The following is a 26,218-nucleotide window of genomic DNA, read 5'->3' on the forward strand; positions in this document are numbered from 1 at the left end:
AGAAAGTAAGACAAACAAAGAGGAGGCCACGGCAGGAGACAAAAGAGAAATCAAAACCCAAATACTCAGCCTCTAACTCGAAGGGACTTTAATATTGCAACAAAACCAGAGAAAGACGGAAACCAAGAAAAATCATACACACTGATATTTAGACTACCAGGAAAAATATGATTTCAAACATTTTCTTAAAAGGCAGTTTTGTAGGCCTATTGATTCTTCTTGTGCATTTCAAGGTAAAGTAGTTACTTTGTAGTCGACTCAATAATGTAACAAAGATCTCTTAGGAATCTGGATTTAACAAGAACCCTCTCTATTTTTGCAAGAAAATCTAAAGAAAAGTTAACAGCTCAAACTAACTGGAATAAATGGTATGCGAGTACATGTGCTTAGCATGCAATCTACTTATGCAATAATCCCATTCTTCTTCCAAAGCATAAGTCAATAAATCTTTCCTACTGCACTGTAAATTCCAAGGTCATGGACAAAGATGTTTATTAGTATAATTACAATGTAGAAATAATACCACTAAGCCTCCAGTTCCGGGCTTCATAAGTTAATAGAAATAGAAGATTAAGCAAGTGTCAAGTGTGGTTTTACTTCTTAGACACTAAAAATACTCCTAGTGAGGTGCCTTTCTTTTACATGACCTAACTTCTAGTTTCATTTTCATTTGATCTTTGAAGCTGCTAATATATTTTAAAGTACTTACAAAATAGAGTTCTGTGATCATAAAAATTAAAAGATGGCCTTAAGAAAAGTTGAGGGAGAGAGCCAAAATTGGTAAAGGGCTCAAAGGAATTCATTTATGATATGATGAATCACTCAACTTTAAATTCAACAGGGTCTCTGTGTTCAATTTCTAAATACATAAGATTCTACAAAATTCTTTATTTTTACGGGGGCTTGAAGGTTTATTTTATTTTTTTCATTTTTTAAATTTATTCTTTAATTGAAGGATAACTGCTTTACAGAATTTTGTTGTTTTCTGTCAAACATTAACATGAAGGAGTCTACATAATTCTTAAACAGTGTTTTCAATCTATCTTTATAGAACTGCAAAAATGCACAATATTAATTGATTCTTGATTGTCTTCCAATATCCAATGGCTTCATTTTCTACTCCCAATAAATAATAAGCAGAGAATCAGTAGTTCAGAGAGAAAAGTTTCTGATATCATGGCCAAAGACTCTAAGTGCATGGTTTCATGTGAGAAACAGAATAACATTAAAGAAGAATATCTCCATCCCAGTGTCTACACTTCCTATTATAATCGAATTTATTGTCTTTAGAATTGATTGGAAAGATTTGGTAGTTGTTTGGGGGGTTGTTTCATTTGGGGGGAAATCTCATTTTTAAAATGCTTTCTGTCTAATAAAGCAGCAAACAATAGTACAGAACTTAAGAAAGTAAATATCACTTTCTTCTGTTACTGGAATAACATATGAATTATAACACTACAGAGGTTGTTTACATACACCCTGTGTATAATGTATGTGAAACAGTTAAAGCTAAAGTAAATCTCAACAGGTCATCTAGATCTGGTTATCTTTCAAGTCTTACTTCTCAGAACTTTTCACCACCAGAAACAACAACAAAAAACAACAACAAACAACAAAAACACTTTCTTGTAAGGATATTTAGTTTAAACCAGATATTCACTTAATGTCTTAAATCACTTATGAAAGTATAAAAACTATTCCAATAGCATTCCAACAAGGGCTTTTCTGGGTACTACCAGTTGTGCACTGCTTGAGGGCCAATAACTTTGTCAAATCTCAGCAGCTCAATAGAATACCAACTTCTCTACCAGAGAAGACAGGTAAGTTTATTCTCCTTAATCTCCACATACGTCCCCACTCTCACTCATTCAGTAATAAGCTTTTCATATTTGCTACCATTATGACACAGAGCTCTTTCATAGAATTTTAACATAGGTCTTATACATAGTTTATACATAGTTTTAACATATATAAGATGAATCTCTTGCATAGCAAATTTTGCAGAGTCTTCTCAGAGAGAGAAAAAACACATGGTAAACAGATTAATAGCTACTTAAATTTTGGATAATTTAGACCTTAAAATTAGTAACTAACCTTCACGGTACCCTATTCACCCAATCTCACAGCCTCAGATCTTTCATCTCTTTCTTCTCATTCTCTCTCATCTTTATGTATTTTCAGAATCACAGCCTTCCATTCAGACATACCTATGTGGTCCTCATTTTTTTAAACTTCACTTTATCAGACTCTTCCTTCAGCTCATCATATATCATCTTTTCTTTTTATCATTGTTAATTCCCCAAAAGTAAAAATCTATATCTACTACTTTCATTCTCCATCCACACAGTAAACGTAATAGAAAGAATTTAAAGCCAACAAATCTAAATACAAATTCCTACTTTAATATTTACTTGCCAAGGAACTTTGGTCAAATTACTAACATTCCTGAGTTTTATTTTCCTAATCTGCAAAACAAGAAATTATGTTGCCTATATAATGGGTTGCTATAAGGATTGAACGTGATAATATATTGAAGTGTCTAGCAAAGAACCAGACACAATTATCACTCAATAGATAAAGTCTTTCTATGCTTCACCACGTGAAATCTGGTCTCTGGCTCTACCACTGTTGCAGCCAAGGCAGGGCTCCATGTGTCAGTGTCCACCTTCCAGCCTCTTCCACATGCCAATTAAGAAGGAGAAAGCTCACTTATGAACTAAGGATATATAAACCCTGGTGACTCTTTCTTCAAATAAACAGAAGCTAATTTTCTGAGATATTTTTAGAGAAGAGTAAAATAATCTTACAGAGAGAAACAGTTTTACTGAAAATCTTAACAATTCTCTGGCAACAAATGGCTTTTACAAATATTATCATTCAGGCTTCTTTAGTACCGTCTGTCTCTGTGCTGGCCCTCTCTACTCTGTACTATACATAAATGCACACTTACCTGTTCTCTCCCAGTGAACTGAGACGTACCTGGGAACAGGAACAGCTATTCATTGAATAAATTTTTCCTTTGAAAAAATATCTTCTCTTAATGAGTTACTACTTATAAACTAAGCCTAGGGCTTCCCTGGTGGCTCAACATAAAGAATCCGCCTGCCAATGCAGGAGACACGGGTTCAATCCCTGATCCAGGAAGATTCTACATGCTGCAGAACACCTAAGCCCATGTGCCACAACTACTGAGCCTGTGCTCTAAAGCCCAGGAGGTGCAACCACTGAGCTCATGCGTCGCAACTACTGGAGCCCGTGCATCCTAAGGCCTGTGCTCTGCAACAGGAGAAGCTGCCTCAGTGAGAAGCCTGTGCGCTGCAACTAGAGAGCTGTCCCTGCTCTCCACAACTACAGAAAAGCCCACACGGTAAAGAAAACCCAGCACAGTCAAAAATAAATCAATAAAGTTATTCTTTTTAAATCTAAGCCTATACAGAGATATTTTCGACACTGATTCAAACTTACTACACGCTATTTCTGGGCATTTGACACCATTGGAAATGTTTTCAATGAAACTATTCACATACAACTTATCTGAAAGTGAAAGTGTTAGTCACTCAGTCATATACAACTCTTTGCAACCCCTTGGGCTATAGCCCCCAAAAGGCTCCTCTGCCAGTGGAATTCTCCAGGCAACAACTGGAGTGGGCAGACATTCCCTTCTCCAAGGGATCTTCCCAACCTAGGGATTGGGGATCCCCTTTTTAGGTCCTGTTTTTCTATACCTCTTTTCCTACTGCCTTCCAAATTTAGATCTCCCCTACAGTTGTCTGCTCTTCCTTTCAAATCTTCCAGTATATTTCATCTACTCCTTACCTCTTTCACCATACTTTACTACAACTACCAATTATATATTCCCCCAAATTTATGATCATTTTATTTGATCAATTATGATCAAATTAAATAAAACCAAAATGTGAAATAAAAATCTTTCTTGCATTCCCCAAACTGATCCCTCATCCTATCTCTTTATGGTAGAAATATTATTAATTTTACAAAGTAAAATATTAATTCATCCTTTATTCCTCTCAATTCTATAGCCCCTATATTCACTCTGTTAAGAAGTTCTACCATTAAAGATTTCTAATAAAAAAAATTTCTCATCTCAGATTTTAAGTGGGTAATAAGAAATAACAAAGTTAGTCCTTTTCCCTCACTCTGGCCCAGAGGAAAGCAGACCTTGTATGGAGAATTCTAACATTAATTGGTCAGGCATAGCTTAGAAGGAGAAAAACCTATTCAGCTACAACAGTTTGGATACGTGAAACTAGAGGTTTAAGTATCATAAGATTTTTAAACCCAAAAGGTTTATTCAATCTACAAGAAACAAAACTTAAAGACACTCTCACCTAACTAACTCAATCAGGTTAAACATACACACTAAATTAGGAGCAAGAAGGATAATATCAGACATATGCTAACTTTTAATGAGTATAAGCAAAGATATAGCATACTCCTAGGTATATACGAACACATTTTCAAACTTAGATGAAATGAAATATTTCTATAGAAATACATAGTCAGGCAACTGACTCAAGAAGGCCCAAAGTCCAGTTCAAAACAACATTTCCTCTCCCTATGAAAACTCTGTTTCAGGAAAAAGTATCAACAAAAAACAATAAAAAGGGAGACTGGCTATCTATAGAAGAAAATTTTCAAAAGATAAATATGAAAAGCAAAAACAGCTGGAAAAAAATGAAGTGCAGTAGAGGAAGCTCCAGCCTAGAGTCCAAGTGGAAGATGAGTACAGAAAAGAGGGGTAGTGGTGCTCAACAAACTGAAAGACTCAAGATGTGAAAACACAAGGCACGATACAGGGCAGGAGTAGGTCCGGGGGCAGAAGACAGGAGTCAGGTGAAAGACTACACCCAAAATAATCAACCACACCCACAGGCCCCTCCCCTAAACAGGCGGACTCCTCTGGATACAGACATCTACCAGCAAGGAAAACAAAAATTTATTCCATAAAACAAACCCAAACCAAATAAGATTTAAGTTCTCTAAGAGAGAGAAAGGCAGCTAGGTATGGGTGAGAGTGCCACAGAACAAAGACCAATATCTGCATTTGGGGGTCACCCAGCCTAACAGCTGGCTCACAGCCCATTCACTGTAAAGGAAAGCCAGCCAGCCATCAAGTCTTGTCTCTGTACAAAGAGCTCCTAATTAGCTTTTCTTTTCCTTCATCTGTAACTGTGAATGACCAAACAAGTCTTACCATAAATTTGAGAAAAGCCTAGGTTCCAGTTTCTAAGGCTACATAACAAATTACTCCAAACTGCAGTGGTGTAAAACAATTTATTAGGCTCATGCATTCTGGGATCAGGAAATAAAACAGGGCACGGCAAGGACTGCAGTCTCTGCTCCTTGATAACTGGGGCCTTGGCAGGAGGCTGGGGTGTGAAATCATCTGAAGGCTCATTCCCATGTCTGGCCGTGGCTGCTGGCTTGTTGAAGGAGAACTTGGCTGGAGCTGTTGGCTGAAAACAGCCCTACATAGTATACCACATGACCTGGACCTCCTCAGAGAATGGTGGCAAGATTCCAAGGGAGAACACTGAGAGAGCGCCCAGAGAGAGATGAGAGTGAGAGAGGCGAGAGTGACAGTGAGAGAATGAGCAGGCCAAAGCCATGCGGCCTTCGTGACCTGGGTCTGCAAGTCCTGCAGTGTCACTTTGTCCTTGTCACTGAGTTGTGTCCAACTCTTTGTGATGCTGTGGACTGTACCCTGCCAGGCTCCTCTGTCCATGGAGTTTTCCAGGCAAGAATACAGGGGATCTTCTTGACCGAGGGATCAAACACACATCTCATGCACCTCCTGCATTAGCAGGCAGATTCTTTACCACTGCACCACCTCGGAAGCCCCTTGTTCTACCCATAGGGACATCCAAAAGTGCCACCCAACTTCAGACAGGGAAGTAGACTTCACTTCTTGATATGAGAGTAGAAGGTTCAGGAAGCTTTTGTGGGACCAAAAATATCACTGTGGCCATTTGGGGAAAATGCAATCATCTACACCTCCAACGTGAAAGAAAGAGCAATAGAAACAAACTGAAAAAAATACATATATATAAAAAGACCAGGAGAAAGAAAACTGAAAAAATTGTTTATTGCCTATTAAAACACACAATTTAAAAAAAAAACACCAATTTAAGAAGATACAGAAAGTTTCTTAAAAGATGGTACAAAAAGAGAACCAGGGAAAGAAAGCAATTACGAGAAATTAAAAATATACCAATATAAAATATTTAAACAGAAAAATTAAGAGAAACGTACAGACTGTGCCTGAATCTAAAATGCTAAGACAACATAGAAGATAAATTATAAGACCCACAAAGGATCAAGTCAGGATACTTGACTTCTGACAGACTAACAGATGTCCCAGAAAGAAAAAAGAGCAAAAAGCAGGAGGAAATGAGAATGTATTCTGAAGCATCTATTGAGTATTATTGTACAGGGCAGAAATGTTACTGCTCTGAGGCTCACCATCTACCTTATTTTGGTACTCTCCTGTCATCACTACTGAACTGAATTTCAAGTAGTCTAAATTATAAACACTCAAGTTGAAGAAAAGTATTTGAAAGCTAAATAGCTGCAGATTAAGACACTTCTAGAATTATTCCAATTTCCATGTGTAGGTATTTTCATCAATTCTCTTTTTTAAAAAAAAAATCTCTCATAGAAAATAAAATTCCCCAAACTCTGAAAGAAAATGTATATTGGAAATAGAATAGACTAGGGTTGGGCAGACCCTGATTTCAAATTCTGACTCCAAAATCTACAAATACGTGATTCTCGGAAAATGTGTTCAGAACTCTGATCCTTAGTTCATTTTATATTCATAATTTATATTTATGTATTCTATGTTATCTTTCCAGGTAACTGCAAAGATTACAGAAAATACATACAAAGCGTCTAATCCATAGGAGTTATATTATGAGTGTGATTCAAAATCCTCATGGAAATCCAAAGGTGTGAGAGTCACATTCCCACTTGCCTACATCAAAGAAACACTCTTTGAACTAAGGCTGGGATGGCCGCCCACCACCCACCCACCACTGCCTAGTCTCATCTATGCCTTGTCTGTACTTCCAGTTACCAATTATGGGACTGAAGTTCTTAAGGCAGAAGGCTGTAGCAATATGAATTCTGCAAACGTGAGGCAAACCAATGGGTTTTATTTCTAATCCTGTGAACTTGAAAAAATATTTTCATCTGAGATTCAGTCATAAGTGGAAGAAGAAAAGCTAGGGTGATTCCATTTCCTACTTCCATGCCATTAGAGGGGAGACACTTGGGAGAATTACATTCAAAAAAGAGAAAAAGGAAGTTCTTCCAACTTTCCAGTAAGTATGTGGGTGTGTGTGTGTTAGTCACTCAGTCATGTCCAACTCTGCGACCCGGTGGACTGTAGAGCACCAGGCTCCTCTGTCCATGGGATTTTCCAGGCCAGAACAATAGAGTGGATTGCCATTTCCTTCTCCAGGGGATCTTCCCAACCCAGGCATTGAACCCAGGTCTCCCACATTGCAAGCAGATTCTTTACCATCTGAGGCACTAGGGAATCCATTAAGTGTAGTAAGTGAATTGTGTACTAAGTCACTTCAGTTGTGTCTGAATCTTTGTGACCTCATGGACTATAGCCCGGCAGGCTCCTTTATCCACGGGATTCTCCAGGCAAGAACACTGGAGTGGGTTGCCATTTCCTCCTCCAGGGGTTCTTCCTGCCTCGGGGTTAGAACCCGCATCTCTTACATCTCCTGCATTGGCAGGCAGGTTCTTTACCACTAGTGTGACCTCAGAAGTAAATGGATTTCCACCATCCAGTTCTGAGAAGCCAAGAGGAAAGGAAATATTTTAACAGCAGACTGGCCTCAAGTCTCAAAACCACGTGGATTAACGACTATCTCACAATAGTATCGTAAGCCAAGATGGGATTCAAACAATGATTTGACCACTATGAGCTATCAGAGTCAATTTGTTGTTGCAATGGGCTTTTTTTGATTTTTTATTTTGTACTGGGGTATAGCTAACTAATAATATTGTGATAGTTTCAGGTGAGCAGCACTGGGGGGATAACGGATACATGTATATATTGTTATTTTAGTTGCTAAATCATATCTGACTCTGCCACCCCAAAGACTATAACCCGCCAGGTTCCCCTGTCTATGAGATTTCCCAGGCAAGAAATACTGTAGTGGGTTGCCATATTTTTTTCCAGGGGATCTTCCTGACCCAGGGATCAAACCCGTGTCTTCTGCACTGGCAGATGGGTTCTGTACCACTGGGCCACCTGGAAGCCCCAGAGTAAATTAAAAGGAACCGTTCCAATCAAGGTGCAATGATGAGTCTGGGGATAAATAGTAAACAATTAGAAAGATACCTAATTGTACACAGATATTCATTTCTTAAAGAGTTTATATGATAGAAATCAGCCAGCTTCCGGCATGAACTTTGCATTGTTCTACTATTTCAGTAAAAGATTTTAATTAATTGCAAAAAAAAAAAAGAGAGAGAGAGAAAGAAAAAAAAAAAAAAGAAAATCTGTGAAATCTAGATCTTACTATGGCACAGGCTTTGTAAATTCAGACCATAAGATCATGTGAATCAAAGTACTTGCCAAAACCCAGGGGCAGCACACACCTTCTAACTTAGGGTGAAGCGAGACCTTGAGGGCAAAAAGTCAGTAGAAGACTGAACACGCGAATGACAAAGACCACACCCAAAACATGTCCTAGAACAGGTTTCTAACAATATACATTCCTAAATACATTCAGATACACATACATGTATAGTTCATATATTTACATAGATAAGTAATATATAGAAGTAGAAATATATCAGATCAGATCAGTCGCTCAGTCGTGTCCGACTCTTTGCGACCCCATGAATCGCAGCACGCCAGGCCTCCCTGTCCAACACCAACTCCCGGAGTTCACTGAGACTCACGTCCGTTGAGTCACTGATGCCATCCAGCCATCTCATCCTCTGTCGTCCCCTTCTCCTCCTGCCCCCAATCCCTCCCAGCATCAGAGTCTTTACACAAAATTGTTACATTGATAAACTGCATTTATATCTATTTAATATATATCTTACATATAACAAAATATATAAATACATAATTAAATATATATGTAATTTACACATAAATGAAATATATACACACCTGAAGTATAATTTATTTTTATAAAGTGTACAACTGTATAGTCCATGCGTGCATGCTCAGTCACATCTGACTCTTTGTGATCTCATGGATTGTAGCCCGCCAAGCTCCTCTGTCCATGGGATTCTCTAGGCAAGAATACTGGAGTAGGTTGCCAAGCCCTCCTCCAGGGGATCTTCCCCTTCCAGGGATCAAACCCACGTCTCCTGAATCTAATGCACTGAAGGCAGATTCTTTACCCACTGAGCCACCAGGGAAGCCCACAACTGTATAGCATATATGTATATATACATATAACAGAGTATGTGTATATATGTATATACATGAATATGAGTAAGAATAGAAAAGCTCATATAGTATTTTTTATATATTAAAATGGGACTTTTGAAATTGTACAATTTCTTCTTGTAAAGCTCAAGAGAGAATCCATGGGATTCTCCAGGCAAGAACACTGGAGTGGGTTGCCATTTCCTTCTCCAATGCGTGAAAGTGAAGTCTCTCTGTCGTGCCCGACTCTTAGCAGCCCCATGGACTGCAGCCTTCCAGGCTCCCCCGTCCATGGGATTTTCCAGGCAAGAGTACTGGAGTGGGGTGCCATTGCCTTCTCCCTTTAAACCTAGTAACATCCCAAAGAGAAGGCTTTCAAGCAATATTAATAAATGTATTCTGCTTCTCTATAAAGCAACTTCTGTATGTATATTGACAAATTCTCTGCAGATATGTTTCTTCATATATAAAATTTAAACAATAACACTTATCTCTGAACATTTTGTAACTGTTAAATAAAATAATATGAAGTGCCTCACAATACATCTAACTGAAGTATATACTCAGAAATTTTAGTTCCTCTTTTCTAAAACTACACAAATTGGAGAAGGCAATGGCAACCCACTCCAGTATTCTTGCCTGGAGAATCCCATGGACAGAGGAGGCTTGTGGGCTGCAGTCCCTGGGGTCACAAGAGCCAGACACGACTTAGCAACTAAACCACCCCTACCACTGCCACACTCCAAACAGCAAATTACCTTCACACAGAACTACATGAACAAAAACATCTGTGTGTGTGGAAATTCATTGTTCTTCTTTATGCTCAGTGCAAAACAAAACAATATATCATTTCTTATTTGCCAAACTGGCAAAGCTTCCTAGTTTTGATTTGCTGTTACTTGTGTTTTCACAATAATAGGTACTGACACCCAAAGCCAATGAGGATGGGGCGAAGCAGGTGCTCATATACACTCAATGTAAACATGGGTTCTGAAAAAATATTCACAGCTTTAAAGACACACACCCCACTTTAAAAGAGCTATATCTTTTGAACCCAAAAAATCTGCATCTTGAGCTCTATCTTGAGAATACAATCAACTCCATGGTCAAAGACTTAATTGTAAGATATACATACTAATTTTTAACAGTGAAAAGCGACACAATCTGAATATCCAACAACAGGAAAACATTTAAATACATTTAAGTACATTCACATGATGGAATATTACATGGCTTATTAAAATAATTGACAGCTTAAGTATCAATCTCATTCACCCAATTGCTGAAGATCATCCTTGATTCATCTCTTTCATACTTCACATACAAATCAGAAATTCTGTTAAGTTTTACTGTCAAAATGCAAATAAGTCCAGAATCTCACCACTCTTTACTCCTACCAGCCTCCTCAAGCCACTATCATCTCTGCTCTAAACTAACTCTCAGCATATAACTGGTCTCTGTTCCCATTTTTGCATAACCATTGTCTATATTCATGTTTATATGATGCAAATGTAAACAATGTCATTCTGCCTCCAAAAACAGAATACAAAACTATATATATACCATACTTCCAGTTTTATTTGTCAAAATATTTATAATGTTTATATATGGATAATGATGGGATTACAAAAAAATTATGTTTGTTTCTTCTGTGTTTTTCAAGTTTTTCTTACTGAGAGCATGTTTAATCAGAAAAACCAAACTAAAATGACACTTGTAAAAAAATTTTACACAAAGTTGAACTGTATGATTCAAAGTAGTTAAAGTAATATTTAAATATATAATCTATCCAAAGGTGGTGGTGGTAGTGGTGGTTGTTAGGTTGTTAAGTCCTGTCCACTCTTTGCAACCCCAAGGACTGTAGCCCGCTAGGCTCCTCTGTTTCTGGGATTTCCCAGGCAAAAGTACTGGGGTGGGTTGCCATTTTCTTCTCCAAGGGATCTTCCCAATTCAGGAATTGAGCCCACATCTCCTGCACTGCAGGTGGATTCTTTACCACTGAGCCACCAGGGAAGCCCAATCAAAGGTTAGCACTCACACTCAATTAAGAAGCATGATGGCAACAGCAGCCATGAAATTAAAAGACACTTGCTCCTTAGAAGAAAAGCTATGATAAATCTAGACAGCGTATTAAAAAGCAGAGACATTACTTTGCTGAAAAAGGTCTGTACAGTCAAAGCTATGGTTTTTCCAGCAGTCATGTATGGATGTGAGAGTTGGACCATAAAGAAGGCTGAGCACCAAAGAATTGAGGCTTTTGAGCTGTGGTGTTGGAGAAGACTCTTGAGAGTCCCTTGTACAGCAAAGAGATCAAACCAGCCAATTCTAAAGGAAATCAGTCTTGAATATTCACTGGAAGGACTGAGGCTGAAGCTGAAGCTTCAATACTTTGGCCCCCTGATGCAAAGAGCCAACTGAATGGAAAAGACCCTGAAACTGGGAAAGACTGAAGGCAGGAGGAGAAGAGGACAACAGAGGATGAGATGCCTGGATGGCATCACTGACTCGATGGACATGAATTTGAGCAAACTCTGGGAGATGGTGAAGGACAGGGAAGCCTGGCATGCTGCAGTCCATAGGGTTGCAAAAAGTTGGACATGACTGAGCGACTGAGAAAAGTAACCAAAAAAAAAAAAACAAGAAGCATGATGGGCTTCCCAGGTGACACTAGAGGTAAAGAACTCACCTGCTAATCCAAAAGATGTAAAGAGACATGGGTTCAATCCCTGGGTCGGGAAGATCCCCTGGAGAAGGAAATGGCAACCCACTTTAGGATTCTTGCCTGGAGAATCCATGGACAGAGGAACCTAGAGGGCCATGGTCCATAGGGTTGCAAAGAGTCATACACAAACAAAGTGACTCAGCACAGGCATGAAGAAGCATGACAATTACTATTCATAAAGGACAAATAAACATGGAAAAAGGTGTCTTAAAATTATATATGAGTATCTATACTTTGAAAAAAAGGAAAATATCACAATAAATTTAAAAGAAAATGCATTTTATCTTATATGTATTTTTCTCTTGTGCCCAGACTAACATAAATGGGGAAAAAAACTCTCTGTCAATCTTCTAGCCTCTAGCCTGAGTCTTCTGCTAAATTATTATTTTTTAAAAAATTATCTGAGAGCTTTTGTTTTCTTAATTCTTTTTTCTCTGACCTTGAAATATAATTGACTACCCTATAGGTCTCAATGGTATAAGTCATTAGAAAGATAAAAAATACATATATGGGATTAAAGTTAAAAAATGATAAGACTTTTAAATTAAGTAATGATGCTAATAATCCTACTTTATGAAAATGGGTTACATGATAGATGTTAATTATTACTATAATCATGGTTCATCAACTAAAAAATGTTTAAATTTTTTAAAGTAAATGAATTTGAGGGCTCTTTTGTGTAAAAGATTACTAGAGAAAATTTGGCCATTTATTCAAAATTAAGTAAATAAATGACTTCATTGCAACATTCCAGTTCTATAACTGCAGAGTATTGGAAATAATATTACTAATATAAAGGTTAGGATACTATTAAATATAAAAGAGGGCAAATATTCATAAGATGTGACCTTTTGCCACAATTACTCCAAAATATCTTCGCCAATTATTTCCTGTGAAATCTGAAAGCATACCCTTTTTTCTTCTTACTTCTTTCCTATCCATAGTATAAGCATAATTAAGTTTTGAGATAGGAAAGTAATAAAGCACAGAGTTCATTTTCTGTTAAAAAAGACATGAAGAAGGTAAAGGCAAAACAGCTGCAAGAAGGCAAAGGATGAGACAGGGAGCGGGGAAGAGGCACGAGCCTAGAGACCCCGCGAGGCTGCTCCAGCTCTGTGAAAGGAAGCACAGGACAGCGGAAGGCAGCAGAGGGTGGAAAAGAGGACGAGGAGGACACAGGAATAGGAGTTGGGTTAGACAAAAGAACTAGTGTATGAGGGATCTGCTGTGAATAAAAGAACACCTCCAGTGCAAAGAGGAATACCACACATGCCAATACCACAGCATTCTCAAGGCCTTCCATTTCCCTAGTGTTCATCAGTTCTATCAGTTACAGAGAAATATTGAAAAACAAAGCATCTGAAATAGCCCACTGGTCTCCCAAATAATACGGACCAGGTTGGGACCAGTTACAGGTATCAGTATTATTTGGGGAGACCAATGGGCTATTTCAGATGCTTTTTCAATATTTCTCTGTAACTGATAGAACTGATTAACACTAGGAATATTATCCTTTTTCAAAGGAATGCCTCAAGCGCAGAGGAATACCACAAATGCCAACCACAGCATTCTCAAGGCCTTCCATTCACTGAAACTGCAAATCACAGGTCCCTGTTCTAAAATGTATACTGACCAATTATTCCACTGTATATGCAAATGCAAATAGTAGCTCTACCATGTGACTAAATTCAATAAAAAATTTATTGAGTTTAGGGTATGTACCAGAACTAGATCTATCATGGCCTTGCCAGGAATTCAGCCTTCTTCTTCAAATCTATAATATCTTAAAAACTGATACAAATCTAATGCCCATCATAGATGAATAACTAAATAAATGCAACTTATTTAGTGTGGAATTCTGTGCATCAATAAAATGATATATGAATAGACCATTTAAGCCTTACTGTTTAAGACTCAAAGAGTAAAAGATTATTTTAGTTGAGAATCCCCTGGAGTATAGATCAAACTAGTCAATCCGAAAGGAAATCAACCCTGAATATTCAATGGAAGGACTGATGCTGAAGCTGAAGCTCCAGTATTTTGACCACCTGATGTGAAGAGCCGACTCATTGGAAAAGACCCTGATGCCGATAAATATTGAGGGCAAGAGGGTGACAGAGGATGAAATGGCTGAATGGCATCACGACTCAATGGACATGAATTTGAGCAAACTCTGGGAGATGGTGAGGGACAGGGAAGCCTGGTGTGCTCCTGTCCATAGTGTTGCAAAGAGTCAGATACGAACTAGTGACTGAACAACAATTTCAGTCTCGGAAACACAAAACTTGGTATAGTTTTAAGATGTTTAGTTCCAGTCAGTGCCATGTACCAATAAATACAAGATTCCTTCTTGGAGATTATCCTCACCAGGGGTTTTCCAGTGGTGCACACTGGTATAGTGTGTGTGCTGTGCTGTGCTTAGTTGCTCAGTCATGTCCAGCTCTGTGCCACCCCATGGACTGTAGCCCGCCAGGCTCCTCCATCCATTGGCATTCTCCAGGCAAGACTACTGGAGTGGATTGCCATGCCCTCCTCCAGGGGATCTTCCCAACCCAGGAATCAAACCTGAGGCAGATTCTTTACCAGCTGAGCTACCAGGGAAGCTCACCGGAACATAATGGTGGTTATCTTGAAGCCATCCAAGATAGCAGGTTAGAGTAAGAAAGCCATACCCTAATTTGTTCTTTGCCATGGGCTTGAGTCATAATCAGCTCCTTTTGGCCCCAGATTTTGACTCTCTCTCTGTCCTTTCTTTTATATTCATAAGCCAACTAATTCTTTCCTGAGTTCCTTTCTTTCTTATAATACCTTGTTCAAAGCAGAATGTCGAAGCCAACATACATCAGGCACTTTCCCTAGAACTACAGGGAAAGTTAGCTTCCTAAATTATCACAAGTATAGCTTTATCATCGGAGAAGGCAGTGGCACCCCACTCCAGTACTCTTGCCTGGAAAATCCCATGGACAGAGGAGCCTGGTGGGCTGCAGTCCATGGGGTCGCGAAGAGTCGGACACGACTGAGCGACTTCCCTTTCACTTTTCACTTTCATGCATTGGAGAAGGAAATGGCAACCCACTCCAGTGTTCTTGCCTGGAGAATCCCAGGGACGGGGGAGCCTGGTGGGCTGCCGTCTATGGGGTCACACAGAGTCGGACACGACTGAAGTGACTTAGCAGCAGCAGCAGCAGCTTTATCATATGTTTGGCCACGGCTTACATGAATTTCCATCTTTCCACTTCTGATAACAATTTCCTCACCACAAACTGCCTGATGTTTCTGCCAGAGCCTCATGCTTTAGGTACTATCACAGCAGCAACCCACTTTTCTGTATTAGCTCCTACAAGTATTGTAACCACAGCTCAACTCTCTCTCTGAAGTAACAGTGTTTTTTGTCAATCATTCTTTTACCTACTCCATTAACACACAGAGTCTACCAGTAACCAGAATCTGCACTCAATTAAACAGAAAAACACATAAGGCAGGATCCCAGATAAAATGCTTCATTTAAGTAGCTACTGTATTTAAACATAAGCTTACTCAAAGTCATTGAAAAAAATTACATTGGAAATGTAGCTTTTGTTGTTTTACAGACTACCCATACTAAATAAAGGTTGCCTAGCAAACTTCCTCAGAAATGTAGTAGCACTAAAGATACTATAGGCCAGGTCAACAATATAAAATATCTCAGGGAGGGACTGGGGAATAAGGAAAAAATAAACAAATCTTTAATTTGCTATACTTTTTTCCATACAATGTTTCCCATACTCATTTGCCTATAGTTCCAATAAGAGAGAGATGTGTTATTATTTAACTATAGTTTCTTTTTCTTTTTGTGTGTGTTTTTTTTTAATTTTATTTTATTTTTAAACTTTACATAATTGTATTAGTTTCTATCTTCAGAGTATGCTCCCTTCACTGACTTCAGAGTTCTTAGAAACTTTACCACTGTTAAACTAGTTCTATTAATTCAATCGGCAATAGAGCTTATCTTTCCTAAGCCGTTTGGCTCCAAAATGTTTCTGCATAATGGAAAGAATATTAAAGTGTCCATTTTCATGCCTAATGGGTCTGAGACAGATCTAAATGCACCTGTCCTCCACACCAGCGCTGTCCAGTAGATCTTTCTGTGATGACAGGTGCTTTCTGTATCTGCGCTGCTAATCTGGCCGTCACTAGACACATGAGGCTACTCCATACTTGAAATGTAGATATAGTGACTGAGGAACTGAATTTTTAATTTTAATTAATTTAAGTAAATACATGTGGTGGTGGCTATCATATCAGTACAGCTCTAATGCTAACCTAAATTACATACATTGGAAATATTACACACTGAAAATACATTTATGCTGGTCCTCAGCTATATGTGGAGAAGGCAATGGCACCCCACTCCAGTACTCCTGCCTGGAAAATCCCATGGATGGAGGAGCCTGGTAGGCTGCAGTCCATCGGGTCGCTAAGAGTCGGACACGACTGAGTGACTTCACTTCCACTTTTCACTTTCATGCACTGGAGAAAGAAATGGCAACCCACTCCAGTGTTCTTGCCTGGAAAATCCCAGGGACGGGGGAGCCTGGTGGGCTGCCATCTATGGGGTCACACAGAGTCGGACATGACTGAAGTGACTTAGCATCAGCTATATGTAACTGGTTCATAGCTTTTATCTCACTCCAATATATACTCTATAGATTTGTGTAACTTGAAAGATAATATGGGCAACACATCTATAAATATGACCTCTCATTTTTTCCTTGGCCTCTTCATGTCCTCTACTTAATCCCATTTCATACTCAAACTCTGAACCTTTTATCCCATAATTTGTTCTGCATCCAAAAGCACTGATTCGGGTATCCTGCTTTATGATATCAAACAAATATCCTTTCCCATTTACTGTTTAACCTAATGATAAGTCTCAAAGGAGCCCTCCAGTTATATTTTTACCTAGCACATTGGTCATATTTCTATTGTTGATTTATCTCCCTACCCTTTACAATAACTATTTCAAATCTTCTCTACTCTTCAACTATTTTCCTCCTCCAAATTCCCTCTTTATTCAGTAAGTATGAATCTGCCTCCTCCACAAGGAAAAAAGAAACATCAATGAGAAAGTTCGCCCTCTAATGCCCTCATCTAATACTCTATTTCTACATATATAATAAGGAAGTGTCCTTCCTATCTAAAGCCAATCCTCCACTTTACTCTGGCTCTTATCTTTCCCAGGTCATCTCAATAACTTTACACCAGAGGTTCTCAGAGTGCAAGTACCTTATGGCTACCCTTATACTTCCCAATAATAAAGACATCCACTATACAAAATGCTAAAGAAAGTTCTTAAAGCAGAAGGAAAATAATACTAGATGAAAATATAAGACTTATAAAAAAGAAATATGGTTCAAATATGGTAAATATGTGGGCACTGGAACAACTCAACATCTATTCAACCCTTACATCAAATCATATATAAAAATTAACTCAAAGTGAATCATAGACCTAAAAGTAAAAGCTTACAGCATGAACTGGCTAAAGGAAAATATAGGCAAAAGTCTTTCTGCATCACAGTAGGAAACATTTCTTAGGTAAAAGACAAAAATTAACCATAACATTTAAAATTTTTCAAATTTTAAAACTTCTTCTACTTGAAAGACACTGTTAAGACAATGAAAAGGCCAATCACAGAATGGAAGATAATATTCTCAATATGCATCCAACAGAGGACTTGTATACAGAAAACAGAAATAATTCTATTTTGGAATGGAATAAGAAAACAAAACCCCCAAAGCTTATAATATCAAATGTTCTGAATATATATTTCACAAAGAAGACATTCCTTTGGGACTCCATGTAGCCCGCCAGACTCCTTTGTTCATGGAATTCTCCAGGCAAGAACACTGGAGTGGGTTGCCATTTCCTTCTCCAGGGGAACTACGTGACCCAGGGATCGAACTGGGGCCTCTTGCATTACAAGTAGATTCTTTACCATCTGAGCCACCAGGGAGGCCCCAAAGAACAAATATGAATGACTAATTATAATAAGTATACTAAAAGATGCTTAACATCATTAGTCATCAGTGAAATGCAAAATCAAATCAAGAAAGATACCACTACACACTCACAAGAACAGAGAAAAAGACTTACAATGTCAAGTATTCACCAGGATATGAAGCCAATGGAACTCATATTCCAAGGTCATTGGAAATGCAAAATCATGCAGCCTCTTTGGAAAAAGACCTTGGCAATTTCTTAAAATTTTAAATGTACTCTTATCATATGACCCAGAATTTCCACTCCTAGGTATTATCCAGGAGGAGTCAAAACATGTATCCACATAGGGATTTGTACAGGAATGTTCTTAACAGCTTTATTCATAATGGCCCTAAATGAAAACAAACTAAATGCCTATCAACAGGTGAATGGATAAATAAATTGCTGTATATCCACATAATGGAATACTACTCAACAGTATAAAGAAAGAACACAGATGAATTTCAAAAATGTTACATCAAATGAAAGGAGTCAGACACAAAGAGTACATACTGTCTGATTCCATTTATGTTACACTCTAGTAAAAGCAAATCTAATCTAGAGCGATACTGGTATGTGGCTGCCGGGCTATAGCAAGAAGAGTGTGTGGCAGATTCATTTTGATATTTGGCAAAACTAATACAATTATGTAAAGTTTAAAAATAAAATAAAATAAAAAAAAAATAAAAATGGGAATTGAATGCAAAAGAGTACAACAGAAATTTGGGGGATAAAAAATTTCTATTGTCTTGACTCTGATGGTACTTACACATATGTATACATTTGTCAAAATACACTGAACCATGCATATTTTTCCCTCAACTAACTTTTAATCCACTAGTATCTTTTCCCCAATGTTCAAATCATTTGCTGAGTTTTTAATTTCAATGACTACCTTTTCATTTCTTGCCTTATATATACCCATGTCTTACTTCTTAAAGCATTTAAAAAACACTTAAACATCTCTCAATACTTTAAGTATTCCAACCTCAGATATAAGTATTACAACCTCAGATGTAAATTTTCTCATTTGATATACAACTCATTTCTTTACATGTTTGTAATGTTGAATTTTCCATAAAAGTTTTTTGTGTGTTCTGTGAGTTATAGAAGTATCCTTGCTGAATATTTTGTTTTCTTCTAAAACATCACACTGCTTCTACAAGACTTGGACCATTCTAAAGATAATTCCTCAGTTGAACAGCCCTTGGACATAAAAGTAGGATATACTAAGACCCTACACCCAGCCTGGGGTTCTAGTTTCTTTGTGACTTCTCTGCTACTCCACATCCAGAAATGAAGTGTGAGTTTCTCAGTCATGTCCAACTCTTTGTAACTCCGTGGACTGTAGCCTGTCAGGCTCCTCTGACCATGGGATTTTCCCAAGCAAGAATACTGGAGTGGGTGTCCATTCCCGTCTACAGGGGATCTTGCTAACCCAGGGATTGAACCTGGGTCTCCTGCATTGCAAGCAAATTCTTTACCATCTGAGCTACCAGAGAAGTCATATCCTGAGTAAAAATCAAATCCCCTGTAGCTAGTAGAAAGGGGCTTTCTAGGCTGCATTTTCCTAGAAGGGCAGCCTTTCCAGACCCTGTGGTTCTCATGAGTAGCTGATTTTAAGTCCACAGGGCTTGAAGCCTAGACTTCCCTAACACTAGGACTATCAACTTCAATCTCCAGTTAGGTTTGCACATCCCAATGAGCCATTTAGACTTCACCTCCTCTTACCATTTATTTTGGATATCTTCTTTATTTCCAGTACATGAACACTTTTCTCACTTTGTTTTAAGCTTGGCTATACACCCCATTGAGTTATACAAACACACTGAAACCATACTCACAGAAAACTAGTCAATCTAATCACATTAGGACCACAGCATTGTCTAACTCAATGAAACTAAGCCATGCCCGTGGGGCAACCCAAGATGGGCAGGTCATGGTGGAGAGATCTGACAGAATGAGGTCCACTGGAGAAGGGAATGGCAAACCACTTCAGTATTCTTGCCTTGAGAACCCCATGAACAGTATGAAAAGGCAAAATGATAGGATACTGAAAGAGGAACTCCCCAGGTCAGTAGGTGCCCAATATGCTACTGGAGATCAGTGGAGAAATAACTCCAGAAAGAATGAAGGGATGGAGCCAAAGCAAAAACAATACCCAGCTGTGGATGTGACTGGTGATAGAAGCAAGGTCTGATGCTGTAAAGAGCAATATTGCATAGGAACCTGGAATGTCAGGTCCATGAATCAAGGCAAATTGGAAGTGGTCAAACAAGAGATGGCAAGAGTGAATGTAGACATTCTAGGAATCAGCAAACTGAAATGGACTGGAATGGGTGAATTTAACTCAGGTGACCATTATATCTACTACTGCAGGCAGGAATCCCTCAGAAGAAATCGAGTGGCCATCATGGTCAACAAAAGAGTCCAAAATGCAGTACTTGGATGCAATCTCAAAAATGACAGAATGATCTCTGTTCGTTTACAAGGCAAACCATTCAATATCACAGTAATCCAAGTCTATGCCCCAACCAGTAACACTGAAGAAGCTGAAGTTGAACGGTTCTATGAAGACCTACAAGATCTTTTAGAACTAACACTCAAAGAAAGATGTCCTTTACATTATAGGGGACTGGAATGCAAAAGTAGGAGGTCAAGAAACACCTGGAGTAACAGGCAAATTTGGCCTTGGAATACGGAATGAAGCAGGGCAAAGACTAATAGAGCTTTGCCAAGAGAATGCACTGGTCATAGCAAACACCCTCTTCCAACAACACAAGAGAAGACTCTATACATGGACATCACCAGATGATCAACACCGAAATCAGGTTAATTATATTCTTTGCAGCCAAAGATGGAGAAGCTCTATACAGTCAGCAAAAACAAGACCAGGAGCTGACTGTGGCTCAGACCATGAACTCCTTATTGCCAAAGTCAGACTTCAATTGAAGAAAGTAGGGAAAACCACTAGACCATTCAGGTATGACCTAAATAAAATCCCTTATGATTATACAGTGAAAGTGAGAAATAGATTTAAGGGCCTAGATCTGATAGATAGAGTGCCTGATGAACTATGGAATGAGGTTCATGACATTGTACAGGAGACAGGGATCAAGACCATCCCCATGCAAAAGAAATGCAAAAAAGCAAAATGGCTGTCTGGGGAGGCCTTACAAATAGCCGTGAAAAGAAGAGAAGCGAAAAGCAAAGGAGCAAAGGAAAGATATAAACATGTGAATGCAGAGTTCCAAAGAATAGCAAGAAGAGATAAGAAAGCCTTCTTCAGTGATCAATGCAAAGAAATAGAGGAAAACAACAGAATGGGAAAGACTAGGGATCTCTTCAAGAAAATCAGAGATACCAAAGGAATATTTCATGCAAAGATGGGCTCGATAAAGGACAGAAATGGTATGGACCTAACAGAAGCAGAAGATATTAAGAAGAGATGGCAAAATACACAGAAGAACTGTACAAAAAAGATCTTCACGACCCAGATAATCACGATGGTGTGATCACTGACCTAGAGCCAGACATCCTGGAATGTGAATTCAAGTGGGCCTTAGAAAGCATCACTACGAACAAAGCTAGTGGAGGTGATGGAAATCCAGTTGAGCTATTCCAAATCCTGGAAGATGATGCTGTGAAAGTGCTGCACTCGGTATGCCAGCAAATTTGGAAAACTCAGCAGTGGCTACAGGCCTGGAAAAGGTCAGTTTTCATTCCAAATCCAAAGAAAGGCAATGCCAAAGAATGCTCAAACTACCGCACAATTGCACTCATCTCACACGCTAGTAAAGTAATGCTCAAAATTCTCCAAGCCAGGCTTCAGCAATATGTGAACCGTGAACTTCCTGATGTTCAAGCTGGCTTTAGAAAAGGCAGAGGAACCAGAGATCAAATTGCCAACATCCACTGGATCATGGAAAAAGCAAGAGAGCTCCAGAAAAGCATCTATTTCTGCTTTATTGACTATGCCAAAGCCTTTGACTGTGTGGATCACAATAAACTGTGGAAAATTCTGAAAGAGATGGGAATACCAGACCACCTGATCTGCCTCTTGAGAAATCTGTATGCAGGTCAGAAGCAACAGTTAGAACTGGACATGGAACAACAGACTGGTTCCAAATAGGAAAAGGAGTATGTCAAGGCTGTATATTGTTACCCTGCTTATGCAGAGTACATCATGAGAAACACTGGACTGGAAGAAACACAAGCTGGAATCAAGATTGCCGGGAAAAATATCAATAACCTCAGATATGCAGATGACACCACACCACCCTTATGTCAGAAAGTGAAGAGGAACTAAAAAGCCTCTTGATGAAAGTGAAAGTGGAGAGTGAAAAAGTTGGCTTAAAGCTCAACATTCAGGAAACTAAGATCATGGCATCTGGTGCCATCACATCATGGCAAATAGATGGGGAAAGAGTGGAAACAGTGTCAGACTTTATTTTTTTTGGGCTCCAAAATTACTGCAGATGGTGACTGCAGCCATGAAATTAAAAGGCGCTTACTCCTTGGAAGAAAAGTTATGACCAACCTAGATAGCATATTCAAAAGCAGAGACATTACTTTGCCAACAAAGGTTCGTCTAGTCAAGGCTATGGTTTTTCCTGTGGTCATGTATGGATGTGAGAGTTGGACTGTTAAGAAAGCTGAGCGCTGAAGAATTGATGCTTTTGAACTGTGGTGTTGGAGAAGACCCTGGAGAGTCCCTTGGACTGCAAGGAGATCCAACCAGTCCATTCTGAAGGAGATCAGCCCTGGGATTTCTTTGGAGGAAATGATGCTGAAACTGAAACTCCAGTACTTTGGCCACCTCACGCAGAGAGTTGACTCACTGAAAAGACTAATGCTGGGAAGGATTGGGGGCAGGAGGAGAAGGGGATGACAGAGAATGAGATGGCTGGATGGCATCAACGACCCGATGGACATGAGTTTGAATAAACTCCAGGAGTTGGTAATGGACAGGGAGGCCTGTCATGCTGCGATTCATGGGGTGCAAAGCGTCGGACACAACTGAGTGACTGAACTGACTGACTGATACACCCCATAATTGATTTGTTATATTCTATCCAAAAGTTTCTATTCCACATGTTTGGAGTAAGAAACCTTTCATGATAGCGAAACCCTGATACCAAAAAGTGAAAAGGACAGTATGAGAGAAAAAAATTACAAGGTGATCATGATTACAGTACAAAGACTGAAAAGTCCTAGGATAAAAATCTTAATCTAAGTGAGGCAAAGTAGTTAAAAAAAAAATCATCTCAACCAACTTGCGTTTACTTCAAGAATGCAAGGCTGGTTTAACATTAGAATACTTAATGTAACTCAGGGGTCAGCACACTTAAGGGCTTCCCCGGTGGCCCAGAGGTTAAAGCGTCTGCCTGTAATGCGGGAGACCCAGGTTCGATCCCTGGGTCCGGAAGAACCCCTGGAGAAGGAAATGGTAACCCACTCCAGTATTCTTGCCTGGAGAATCCCATGGACGGAGAAGCCTGGTAGGCCACAGTCCAGGGGGTCGCAAAGAGTCTGACATGACTGAGCGACTTTCTTTCACCTTCACTTTGTATGCCACATATAATCTGTCACTTATTCTTCTTTGATTTTAATTTTTCATTTTTTATGAACCTTTAAACAGGCAAAAGCGATTCACAGCTCACAAACTATACAAACACAGGTAGAGGCAAGAGTCTGCCAATTCCTGATATATTTCAACTTGCTAAGACAGTAACAGAGAAAAATCACGACTATTGGCAGACTTCCCTGGTGGCTCAATCGGTTAAGAATCCACCTGCAGTGTTGGTGACCAAGGTTCGATCCCTGGGTCAGGAAGACCCCCCGGAGAAGGAAATGGCAACCCACTCCAGTATTATTGCCTGGGAAATCTGAGGGTCAGAGTTACCTGGCAGAGCACAGACCATGGGGTCACAAGAGTCAGACACAACTTAGTGATTAAACCCACCAACCAACACTGCAATCCGTAGATGCATAAAATATATTCATAATATCCAATATCCATTCATGAGTTTTAAAATTATGCATAATCTAGGAAGGTAACTCCTTTAACCTGATAAGGATTATCAACTTAGAGCAATTCATAGCAACCTATACCAAACTTACTTCTTAATGAAGAAATTTGAGAAAAAATTCTTAAAATTGTCTTTACTTCTCCTCAACATTGTATCCCAGCCATTGCAGTAAGGAAGAGAAAATAAAGGATTAAGGCTTAGAACAGAGAAACAAAACTGGTACTAGAGAACAAATAATATGATGATCTACATAGAAAATCCTTTCTGGAAAGTACAGATAACGTATTGGGGCTTCCCTGGTGGCTCAGATGGTAAAGCATCTGCCTGGAATGCAGGAGACCCAGGTTTGATCCCTGGGTTGGGAAGTTCCCCTGGAGAAGGAAACGGCAACCCACTCCAGTATTCTTGCCTGGAGAATCCCACAGATAGAGGAGCCCAGCGGCCACAGTCCATGGAGTCACAGAGTCAAACATGACTGAGTGACTAACACACACTATATAAAAATCCTTTCTGGGAAGTACAGATAAAGTATTAACAGAATTTACAAAGTTATTTAGCAATGTGGCTGAGAATAAGATAAATGTATCTATTTATTTAAGAGCCAGTTACTTGGTTGAGCTTAGTCTGTGGAAGCTCTTGAAAAAAACTAAATTAGGCAAGTTTCCTCCAGAGAAAGCTTTATCTTGGTTTCTACTTAGACATTACTGACCTGAGATTATCCTATTCAAGTTATTAGGCAATTCCTTAATGTGGGAATCAAAGATTCACAGTCTAGCTGCTTGTGGGAGTCTAAATCTTTGTCTCCTACTTCCAGCACTAGCAGAGAAGGAAATGGCAACCCACTCCAGTATTCTTGCCTGGAGACTACAATGGACAGAGGAGCCTGGCAGGCTACAGTTCGTGGGATCGCAAGAGTCGGACAGGACTTGCTAACTTTCTTTACTTTCTTTTCAGCACTAGTTTTGGAATTTACCTGCAGGGTAAGCCGAGCAACCATTCGCAATGCTAACTCTGATTTCTGCCCTCTGGGTTTTGTGGGAGTTTGACATTTGTCCTTGGAGATTTCCATTAGTCTTTAGTACACCACTATGATAAAGTGTTTTATCCAAAATCTAGCTGTATCATGAAGGAAGGCCATTCTGAGCACCAAGCCCAAAGTATGATTTATAAAAACTTTAATCATTTTTCTTTCTATAATAAATAAAATGGCAAAATGTAAACAGTGTTTTAGATGGTATTATTAGATGGTAAGTTATGAGTAACTTGTTTTCTGTATTTTCTATATCTTCTATTCATGATCTTATTTTGTTTTTATAAAGAAGCAGCAGCAATAGTTTATTTTTTTTACTTTTATTTTTTATATAAATTTATTATTTTAATTGGAAGCTAATCACTTTACAATATTGTATTGGTTTTGCCATACATCAACATGAATCCGTCATGGGTGTACATGTGTTCCCCATCCTGAACCCCCCTCCCACCTTCCTCCCCATCCCCTCCCTCTGGGTCATCCCAGTGCACCAGCCCCGAGCACCCTGTATCATGCATTGAACCTGGACTGGCAATTCATTTCACATATAGTAATATACATGTTTCAATGCCATTCTCCAAAATCATCCCACCCTCTCCCTCTCCCACAGAGTCCAAAAGACTGTTCTATATACCTGTGTCTCTTTTGCTGTCTTGCATACAGGGTTATCATTACTATCTTTCTAAATTCCATATATATGCGTTAGTATACTGTATTGGTGTTTTTCTTTCAGGCTTACTTCACTCTGTATAATAGGCTCCAGTTTCATCCACCTCATTAGAACTGATTCAAATGTATTCTTTTTAATGGCTGAGTAATACTCCATTGTGTATATGTACCACAGCTTTCTTATCCATTCATCTGCTGATGGACATCTAGGTTGCTTCCATGTCCTGGCTATTATAAACAGTGCTGCGATGAACATTGGGGTACACGTGTCTCTTTCAATTCTGGTTTCCTCAATGTGTATGCCCAGCAATGGGACT

The 26,218-nt window shown here is 39.0% G+C and overlaps 1 protein-coding gene and 1 non-coding gene across 21 annotated transcripts in view; one reads left to right on the forward strand and one right to left on the reverse strand.

The window, feature by feature from the left end:
- CCDC171 (coiled-coil domain containing 171) overlaps positions 1-26,218 on the reverse strand; it is a 341,946-nt gene that overhangs the window by 140,041 nt on the left and 175,687 nt on the right. The window lies entirely within an intron of this gene.
- Positions 24,496-24,567, forward strand: TRNAS-GGA (transfer RNA serine (anticodon GGA)). Its single transcript has one exon. It is a non-coding gene; the product is annotated as a tRNA-Ser (tRNA).

The sequence above is a fragment of the Bubalus kerabau genome, chromosome 4, assembly GCF_029407905.1.
Source record: "Bubalus kerabau isolate K-KA32 ecotype Philippines breed swamp buffalo chromosome 4, PCC_UOA_SB_1v2, whole genome shotgun sequence".
NCBI classification, from domain to species: Eukaryota; Metazoa; Chordata; class Mammalia; order Artiodactyla; family Bovidae; genus Bubalus; species Bubalus kerabau.